Genomic DNA, 11495 nt, shown 5'->3' with positions numbered 1-11495 from the left:
AAAAAACAACCAGACATGATAGACATGCAAACAGGTAAAACGATATACTTGAAGAGGGTTGAATAAGTGTTGAACCAGTCAACACAATCAACACAAGCAAATTGGAGTGGGTCTAGGGTTTCTGGGATAATGGTGTTGATGTGAGCCATGACCAGCCTTTCAAAGCACTTCATGGCTACAGACGCGAGTGCTACGGGTCGGTAGTCATTTAGGCAGGTTACCTTGGTGTTCTTGGGCACAGGGACTATGGTGGTCTGCTTGAAACATGTTGGTATTACAGACTCAGTCAGGGACATGTTGAAAATGTTGGTGAAGACACTTGCCAGTTGGTCAGCGCATGTCGGAGTACACGTCCTGGTAATCTGTCTGGCCCTGCGACTTTGTGAATGTTGACCTGTTTTACTGGTCTTACTCACATCGGCTAAGGAGAGCGTGATCACATAGTCATCCGGAACAGCTGGTGCTCTCATGCATGCTTCAGTGTTGCTTGCCTTGAAGCGAGCATAGAAGTGATTTAGCTCGTCTGGTAGGCTCGTTTCACTGGGCAGCGGCTTTGCTTCCCCTTGTAGTCCGTAATAGTTTGCAAGCCCTGCCACATCCGACGAGCATCGGAGCCGGTGTAGTAGGATTCAATCTTAGTCCTGTATTGACTCTTTGCCTGTTTGATGGCTCGTCGGAGGGCATAGCGGGATTTCTTATAAGCGTCCGGGTTAGAGTCCCGTTCCTTGAAAGCGGCAGCTCTACCCTTTAGCTCAGTGCGGATGTTTCCTGTAATCCATGGCTTCTGGTTGGGGTATGTACGTACGGTCACTGTGGGGACGACGTCATCGATGCGCTTATTGTTGAAGCCAGTGACTGATGTGGTGTACTCCTCAATGCCATCGGAAGAATCCCGGAACATATTCCAGTCTGTGCTAGCAAAACAGTCCTGTAGCTTAGCATCTGCTTCATCTGACCACTTCTTTATTGACCGAGTCACTGGTGCTTCCTGCTTTAGCTTTTGCTTGTAAGCAGGAATTAGGAGGATATAATTATGGTCAGATTTGCCAAATGGAGGGCGAGGGAGAGCTTTGTACGCGTTTCTGTGTGTGGAGTTAAGGTGGTCTAGAGTTTAGGGTTAGGGGTTAGGTAAAATAGGATTTTGAATGGGACTTAATTGTGTGTCCCCACAAGGTTAGCTGTACAATACCTTGTGTGTGTGTGTACTTTTTCCCGAGGACAATGTTAATGATAGACTCTTCAAACTATGGTTCTGATTGGTCCTGATCGATAACGGCCCTCAGTCGGCCCTGCCTGAGGTCGGCCATTTTCAGTTGTTGTTCAGAACCCACCAGAATGCTGAGAGCTGAGAAGAGAAACACTGAGAATGAGCCATTAGAAAGTTGCCTCCAAATCCCACAAGAAAGATGAATCTCTCCTCCTCAGTATTGATGTAACTCCAGGAGGGAGATATTAGGATTCATGAGAAGAGAGAAATTCAGCCTGACCAGAAAACACCCCACGGTGGAGGTACACGGTGGATTTATATTGGTTATACCTATCCAATCCTTTATATTGATTATACCTATCCAACCCTTTATATTGATTATACCTATCCAATCCCTTTATATTGATTATACCTATCCAACCCTTTATATTGATTATACCTATCCAACCCTTTATATTGATTATACCTATCCAATCCTTTATATTGATTATACCTATCCAACCCTTTATATTGATTATACCTATCCAATCCTTTATATTGATTATACCTATCCAACCCTTTATATTGATTATACCTATCCAACCCTTTATATTGATTATACCTATCCAACCCTTTATATTGATTATACCTATCCAACCCTTTATATTGATTATACCTATCCAATCCTTTATATTGATTATACCTATCCAACCCTTTATATTGATTATACCTATCCAACCCTTTATATTGATTATACCTATCCAACCCTTTATATTGATTATACCTATCCAATCCTTTATATTGATTATACCTATCCAACCCTTTATATTGATTATACCTATCCAACCCTTTATATTGATTATACCTATCCAATCCTTTATATTGATTATACCTATCCAACCCTTTATATTGATTATACCTATCCAACCCTTTATATTGATTATACCTATCCAACCCTTTATATTGATTATACCTATCCAATCCTTTTGGAACCTAATGAGGTGCCGTAGACAGGTCTTGTTATGCCTTTGAACAGAGAATTAGACCGGTCTTGTTACAGTTTTTCCCCCACTGCTTACACGCGTTTTCAAAACTGTGTCTCCTTTTTTCAAAACTCTACACACAATTCCCAAAACTGCACACACAAAATGCAAAATGCCTCACATCTCCTTCAAAATGCCATAAACACATGTCAGAATGAAGCATTTGCATCAAATGGCAAACACTTCTTTCATAATAGTACATGTTTGGATATACCATGTAAACACTGTTGTTCTAAATCTAAAGCTCTTTGGTCTTTCATAGGCTTATATCTACATTTCAATACAATGTTCTACAGCGAAAGTAATCTGCTGAGAGGGGTAACAAGTACACTGTAAACACCAATGCAATGTAGAAACAGAAAATATTTATTAGGCCAAACATTACTGTTGTATACAGTAGCATACAACAAAACCATAAACATATGTAAACCAAAAGTATATTCTTTAGAATACAGTAAAGATCACAATTGTGTGTGTGGGGTCCCGGGGGGGCAGTCCAGGAATTGGTGGGGGGGGGGGCAGTCACCAGTGCTAAGCTACGCTTCATCTCTTCTCCAGGCTGGGTCTGGCCACAATACTTCGTCCACATCACAAGATACGTTTTCTCTTGCCAAACATCGAGGGAAGTATCTCCTAGCATGGCGTATCCAACCTTGGACAGAGGCAACCTCTATGTCCCCACATGCGTCCTCCATTGCCTGGAGAAGCAGCATGCGGGCATAGGGTTGGCGATCATACACTTTCCAGCGCCAGGCTGAGAATAATTCCTCTATGGGATTTAGAAAAGGTGAATATGGGGGTAGGTACAAAACTACAAATTGTGGATGGGTGGCAAACCAGTTTTGGACCAGAACAGCCCGGTGAAAAGTAACATTGTCCCATATAACCACAAATCTAGCAGGCTCCTGATCTGGATCAGGGACAAGCATTGTGTAAATTGCATCCAGAAAAGTGAGCAAATGGCCGGTGTTGTACGGACCCAGTGTGGCATTGTGATGGAGGACCCCGTTTTGAGTGATGGCAGCACACGTAGTTAGTTATATTACCCCCACGCTGTCCAGGGACATCGGTAATTGCCCTCTGTCCTATTACATTTATTCCGCGGCGCCTGGTTTTGGTGAGGTTGAAGCCAACCTCATCCACATAAATAAATTAATGGCGAATTACATGGGCATCCATCTCCGATACTCTCTGTAACAGACAGAAGGATATACAGATGAGTAAATATGGTATGTCTGAAGTACTGAAAGTAGTGTTGCATACATACCTCTACAAAGTAATGTCGCAGATTCTTGACTCTGTCAGAGTTTCTCTCAAATGGCACCTTGTAAAGTTGTTTCATCGTCACTTGGTGCCATTGGAGGATGCGTTGTATGGTCGACAGGCTTACAGCATTGATGTTGTTAAATATGGTGTCATTGTTCAAGATATGCTCTCTTATCTCTCGAATTCCTAATTGCATTGTTGGCCAAAACCATATTTATAATTGCAGTCTCTTGTACATCTGTAAACAAGTGTCCTCGTCCTCCATGATGTCTTTGCCTTTCCACTCTGTACAGAATTCAAACACAGTATGTGTTCAGCATAGGAACTGTAAACAATGTACACAAAAATGTAGTACAGCATGATAACCAACCTCATTCATTCAATGCAGTGCAGTAAATGGATGGCTTAGAGTTACAAATGGTTATGCAATACTATGCAGTCATACGTATTTTACAGTACATTACTGTAATGCTAAAATAGTCATTGGATAGTTGCATACCTGTTCTCATTTCTGAAGGTTCGAATTAATTGACAACTGAGTCAAAGGCTGAGAAATAGCTTATGGTTTTGGAGATTTGGTGTGTAGTTTTGCACTTTGAGTGAGAGGTTTCAAAAATCGTGTGACATGAAAAGATTTTGTGTGTAAGCAGTTGGAAAAAACTGTAACCCCTTGAACAGAGAATTAGACAGGTCTTGTTAACCCCTTGAACGGATAATTAGACAGGTGTTGATGACTTGGCCACAGGTGTGTGAATGATTGACAGACATACCTGGCACCAGCATGGTGGTCATGATTTTGTGTGTGTGTGTATGTGTGTGTGTATGTGTGTGTGTATGTGTGTGTGTGTGTGTGTGTGTGTGTGTGTGTGTGTGTGTGTGTGTGTGTGTGTGTGTGTGCGCGTATGTGTGTATGTGTGTGTGTGTGTGTGTGTGTGTGTGTGTACAGTGGCTTGCGAATGTATTACCCCCCCCTTTGGCATTTTTCCTATTTTGTTGCCTTACAACCTGGAATTAAAATGGATTTGTATAATTTGATTTACACAACATGCCTACCACTTTGAAGATGCAAAATATTTGTTATTGTGAAACAAACAAGAAATAAGACAAAAAAACGTGCATAACTATTCACCCCCCCCCCCCCCCAAAGTCAATACTTTGTAGAGCCACATTTTGCAGCAATTACAGCTGCAAGTCTCTTGGGGTATGTCTCTGTAAGTAGTGGGTTCGATCCCCGGGACCACCCATACGTAAAAATGTATGCACACATGACTGTAAATCGCTTTGGATAAAAGCGTCTGCTAAATGGCATATTATATTTTATAAGCTTGGCACATCTAGCCACTGGGACTTTTGCCCATTCTTCAAGGCAAAACTGCTCCAGCTCCTTCAAGTTGGATGGGTTCCGCTGGTATACAGCAATCATTAAGTCATACCACAGATTCTCAGTTGGATTAAGGTCTGGGCTTTGACTAGGCCATTCCTAGATATTTAAATGTTTCCCCTTAAACCACTCGAGTGTTGCTTTAGCAGTATGCTTAGGGTCATTGTCCTGCTGGAAGGTGAACCTCCGTCCCAGTCTCAAATCTCTGGAAGACTGAAACAGGTTTCCCTGAAGAATTTCCCTGTATTTAGCGTCATCCATCATTCCTTCAATTCTGACCAGTTTCCCAGTTCCTGCCGATTAAAAACATCCCCACAGCATGATGCTGCCACCACCATGCTTCACTGTGGGGATGGTGTTCTCGGGGTGGTGAGAGGTGTTGGGTTTGCGCCAGACATAGCGTTTTCCTTGATGGCCAAAAAGCTGACCAGAGTACCTTCTTCCATATGTTTGGGGAGTCTCCCACATGCCTTTTGGTGAACACCAAACATGCTTGCAAATTTTTTTCTTTAAGCAATGGCTTTTTTATTCTGGCCACTCTTCCCGTAAAGCCCAGCTCTGTGGAGTGTACGATTTAAAGTGGTCCTATGGACAGATACTCCAATCTCCGCTGTGGAGCTTTGCAGCTCCTTCAGGGTTATCTTTGGTCTCTTTGTTGCCTCTGATGAATGCCCTCCTTGCCTGGTCCGTGAGTTTTGGTAGGCGTCCCTCTCTTGGCAGGTTTGCTGTGGTGCCATATTCTTTCCATTTCTTAATAATGGATTTAATGGTGCTCCGTGGGATGTTCAAAGTTTCTGATATTTTGTTATAACCCAACCCTGATCTGTACTTCTCCACTTTCTCCCTGACCGGTTTGGAGAGCTCCTTGGTCTTCATGGTGCCGCTTGCTTGGTGGTGCCCCTTGCTTAGTGGTGTTGCAGACTCTGGCGCCTTTCAGAACAGGTGTATATATACTGAGATCATGTGACAGATCATGTGACACACAGGTGGACTTTATTTAACTAATTATGTGACTTCTGAAGGGAATTGGTTGCAACAGAACTTATTTAGGGGGTTCATAGCAGATGCACGCATCACTTTTTTGTTATTGATTTTTTGATTTTTTTGAAACAAGTAATTTTTTTTTATTTCACTTCACCAATTTTGACTATTTTGTGTATGTCCATTACATGAAATCCAAATAAAAATCAATTTAAATTACAGGTTGTAATGCAACAAAAATAGGAAAAAAGCCAAGGGGGATGAATACTTCTGCAAGGCACTGTAGGTGTGTATCAAACCCGACACCAGCATGGTGTCTCCAGGAAGTCCTCGCATACCCGACACCAGCATGGTGTCTCCAGGAAGTCCTCGCCTACCCGACAACAGCATGGTGTCTCCAGGAAGTCCTCGCTACCCGACACCAGCATGGTGTCTCCTGGAAGTCCTCGCCTACCCGACACCAGCATGGTGTCTGCTGGAAGTCCTCGTATACCCGACACCAGCATGGTGTCTCCAGGAAGTCCTCGCCTACCCGACACCAGCATGGTGTCTCCAGGAAGTCCTCGCTACCCGACACCAGCATGGTGTCTCCTGGAAGTCCTCGCCTACCCGACACCAGCATGGTGTCTCCTGGAAGTCCTCGTATACCCGACACCAGCATGGTGTCTCCTGGAAGTCCTCGCACACCCGACACCAGCATGGTGTCTCCTGGAAGTCCTCGCCTACCCGACACCAGCATGGTGTCTCCTGGAAGTCCTCGCCTACCCGACACCAGCATGGTGTCTCCTGGAAATCCTCGTATACCCGACACCAGCATGGTGTCTCCTGGAAGTCCTCGCCTATCCGACACCAGCATGGTGTCTCCTGGAAGTCCTCGCATACCAGACACCAGCATGGTGTCTCCTGGAAGTCCTCGCCTACCCGACACCAGCATGGTGTCTCCTGGAAGTCCTCGCCTACCCGACACCAGCATGGTGTCTCCTGGAAGTCCTCGCCTACCCGACACCAGCATGGTGTCTCATGGAAGTCCTCGCCTACCCGACACCAGCATGGTGTCTCCTGGAAGTCCTCGCCTACCCGACACCAGCATGGTGTCTCCTGGAAGTCCTCGCCTACCCGACACCAGCATGGTGTCTCCAGGAAGTCCTCGCCTACCCTACACCAGCATGGTGTCTCCAGGAAGTCCTCGCCTACCGGACACCAGCATGGTGTCTCCAGGAAGTCCTCGCTACCCGACACCAGCATGGTGTCTCCTGGAAGTCCTTGCCTACCCGACACCAGCATGGTGTCTCCTGGAAGTCCTCGCCTACCCGACACCAGCATGGTGTCTCCTGGAATTCCTCGCCTACCCGACACCAGCATGGTGTCTCCAGGAAGTCCTCGCCTACCCGACAGCAGCATGGTGTCTCCAGGAAGTCCTCGCCTACCCGACACCAGCATGGTGTCTCCAGGAAGTCCTCGCCTACCCGACACCAGCATGGTGTCTCCTGGAAGTCCTCGCTACCCGACACCAGCATGGTGTCTCCAGGAAGTCCTCGCTACCCGACACCAGCATGGTGTCTCCAGGAAGTCCTCGCCTACCCGACACCAGCATGGTGTCTCCTGGAAGTCCTCGCCAACCCGACACCAGCATGGTGTCTCCTGGAAGTCCTCGCCCACCCGACACCAGCATGGTGTCTCCAGGAAGTCCTCGTATACCCGACACCAGCATGGTGTCTCCAGGAAGTCCTCGTATACCCGACAACAGCATGGTGTCTCCTGGAAGTCCTCGCCTACCCGACACCAGCATGGTGTCTCCAGGAAGTCTTCGCCTACCCGACACCAGCATGGTGTCTCCAGGAAGTCCTCGCCTACCCGACACCAGCATGGTGTCTCCTGGAAGTCCTCGCCTACCGGACACCAGCATGGTGTCTCCAGGAAGTCCTCGCCTACCCGACACCAGCATGGTGTCTCCAGGAAGTCCTCGTTGCCTCTCTGGAACATCTGGAGGTGGCTGCACACACATAAAGACTGATAAAGGCTTCATAGAGAATTCATAGAAGCTTCACAAGTCATTCATAAGCAAGGTCATACTACATTAAGGCTGATATTTGTGATTTGTGAGACTGCTTAATGCTGCTTAACTGTAATTTACTATATTAAATACCAATTACTTCCATTTTTTGTTTAATTTAATTTATTTACTTAAGGAGGCCTGTGTACAATTAAAAATAAACCTAAAATATATATATATACAGTGGGGGAAAAAAGTATTTAGTCAGCCACCAATTGTGCAAGTTCTCCCACTTAAAAAGATGAGAGAGGCCTGTAATTTTCATCATAGGTACACGTCAACTATGACAGACAAATTGAGAAAAAAAAATACAGAAAATCACATTGTAGGAGTTTTAATGAATTTATTTGCAAATTATGGTGGAAAATAAGTATTTGGTCACCTACAAACAAGCAAGATTTCTGGCTCTCACAGACCTGTAACTTCTTCTTTAAGAGGCTCCTCTGTCCTCGACTCGTTACCTGTATTAATGGCACCTGTTTGAACTTGTTATCAGTATAAAAGACACCTGTCCACAACCTCAAACAGTCACACTCCAAACTCCACTATGGCCAAGACCAAAGAGCTGTCAAAGGACACCAGAAACAAAATTGTAGACCTGCACCAGGCTGGGAAGACTGAATCTGCAATAGGTAAGCAGCTTGGTTTGAAGAAATCAACTGTGGGAGCAATTATTAGGAAATGGAAGACATACAAGACCACTGATAATCTCCCTCGATCTGCGGCTCCACGCAAGATCTCACCCCGTGGGGTCAAAATGATCACAAGAACGGTGAACAAAAATCCCAGAACCACACGGGGGGGCCTAGTGAATGACCTGCAGAGAGCTGGGACCAAAGTAACAAAGCCTACCATCAGTAACACACTACGCCGCCAGGGACTCAAATCCTGCAGTGCCAGACGTGTCCCCCTGCTTAAGCCAGTACATGTCCAGGCCCGTCTGAAGTTTGCTAGAGTGCATTTGGATGATCCAGAAGAGGATTGGGAGAATGTCATATGGTCAGATGAAACCAAAATAGAACTTTTTGGTAAAAACTCAACTCGTCGTGTTTGGAGGACAAAGAATGCTGAGTTGCATCCAAAGAACACCATACCTACTGTGAAGCATGGGAGTGGAAACATCATGCTTTGGGGCTGTTTTTCTGCAAAGGGACCAGGACGACTGATCCGTGTAAAGGAAAGAATGAATGGGGCCATGTATCGTGAGATTTTGAGTGAAAACCTCCTTCCATCAGCAAGGGCATTGAAGATGAAACGTGGCTGGGTCTTTCAGCATGACAATGATCCCAAACACACTGCCCGGGCAACGAAGGAGTGGCTTCGTAAGAAGCATTTCAAGGTCCTTGAGTGGCCTAGCCAGTCTCCAGATCTCAACCCCATAGAAAATCTTTGGAGGGAGTTGAAAGTCCGTGTTGCCCAGCGACAGCCCCAAAACATCACTGCTCTAGAGGAGATCTGCATGGAGGAATGGGCCAAAATACCAGCAACAGTGTGTGAAAACCTTGTGAAGACTTACAGAAAACGTTTGACCTGTGTCATTGCCAACAAAGGGTATATAACAAAGTATTGAGAAACTTTTGTTATTGACCAAATACTTATTTTCCACCATAATTTGCAAATAAATTCATTAAAAATCCTACAATGTGAATTTCTGGATTCTTTTTTCTCATTTTGTCTGTCATAGTTGACGTGTACCTATGATGAAAATGACAGGCCTCTCTCATCTTTTTAAGTGGGAGAACTTGCACAATTGGTGGCTGACTAAATACTTTTTTTCCCCACTGTACAAGGCCCTTATCTGGTGCTTTGGCAAATGATATATAATCTGTTCACATCTCCTCACTCTCTTTCTGGAGACAAACATCATTACTATGCAAACAGACCAAAGACTTTGTGCAGCGGGAAGAAAACTAGCCTAGTCACAAGTCTGTTTTTGATGTCTTGCCAACTCCATTGCTGTCATTGTCAAGGCAAACAGGGAAGACAGCACAAACAGATCTTGGGCCAGGCTAGGAGGAAACTGGAGATGTCAAAACATGTCATGTTCATTTTGTTTCCATTGATGATGGATGCAAGAGAGAGAAATAATGTGTCCCAAATGAAACCCTATTCCCTATATAGGACATTATACAGTATAGGGAATATTGTGCCATTTGAGACGCACCCAAAGACAACTAACTTCTTCCACACATTGTTGCGTTCCCAGAATTCATAGAGAGAAAGACTACTAACTTCTTCCACACATTGTTGTGTTCCCAGAATTCATAGAAAGACTACTAACTTCTTCCACACACTGTTGTGTTCCCAGAATTCATAGAGAGAAAGACTACTAACTTCTTCCATACATTGTTGTGTTCCCAGAATTCATAGAGAGAAGACTACTAACTTCTTCCATACATTGTTGTGTTCCCAGAATTCATAGAGAGAAAGACTACTAACTTCTTCCATACATTGTTGTGTTCCCAGAATTCATAGAGAGAAAGACTACTAACTTCTTCCACACACTGTTGTGTTCCCAGAATTCATAGAGAGAAAGACTACAAACTTATTCCATACATTGTTGTGTTCCCAGAATTCATAGAGAGAAAGACTACTAACTTCTTCCATACATTGTTGTGTTCCCAGAATTCATAGAGAGAAAGACTACTAACTTCTTCCATTCATTGTTGTGTTCCCATAATTCATAGAGAGAAAGACTACTAACGTCTTCCATACATTGTTGTATTCCCAGAATTCATAGAGAGAAAGACTACTAACTTCTTCCATACATTGTTGTGTTCCCAGAATTCATAGAGAGAAAGACTACTAACTTCTTCCATACATTGTTGCGTTCCCAGAATTCATAGAGAGAAAGACTACTAACTTCTTCCACACATTGTTGTGTTCCCAGAATTCATAGAGAGAAAGACTACTAACTTCTTCCACACACTGTTGTGTTCCCAGAATTCATAGAGAGAAAGACTACTAACTTCTTCCATACATTGTTGTGTTCCCAGAATTCATAGAGAGAAAGACTACTAACTTCTTCCACACACTGTTGTGTTCCCAGAATTCATAGAGAGAAAGACTACTAACTTATTCCATACATTGTTGTGTTCCCAGAATTCATAGAGAGAAGACTACTAACTTCTTCCATACATTGTTGTGTTCCCAGAATTCATAGAGAGAAAGACTACTAACTTCTTCCATACATTGTTGTGTTCCCAGAATTCATAGAGAGAAAGACTACTAACTTCTTCCACACACTGTTGTGTTCCCAGAATTCATAGAGAGAAAGACTACTAACTTATTCCATACATTGTTGTGTTCCCAGAATTCATAGAGAGAAAGACTACTAACTTCTTCCATACATTGTTGTGTTCCCAGAATTCATAGAGAGAAAGACTACTAACTTCTTCCATTCATTGTTGTGTTCCCATAATTCATAGAGAGAAAGACTACTAACGTCTTCCATACATTGTTGTATTCCCAGAATTCATAGAGAGAAAGACTACTAACTTCTTCCATACATTGTTGTGTTCCCAGAATTCATAGAGAGAAAGACTACTAACTTCTTCCATACATTGTTGTGTTCCCAGAATTCAT

The sequence above is a fragment of the Coregonus clupeaformis genome, chromosome 8 (genome assembly GCF_020615455.1).
Source record: "Coregonus clupeaformis isolate EN_2021a chromosome 8, ASM2061545v1, whole genome shotgun sequence".
NCBI lineage: Eukaryota > Metazoa > Chordata > Actinopteri > Salmoniformes > Salmonidae > Coregonus > Coregonus clupeaformis.
Note: the sequence above shows the minus strand (reverse complement) of the source record.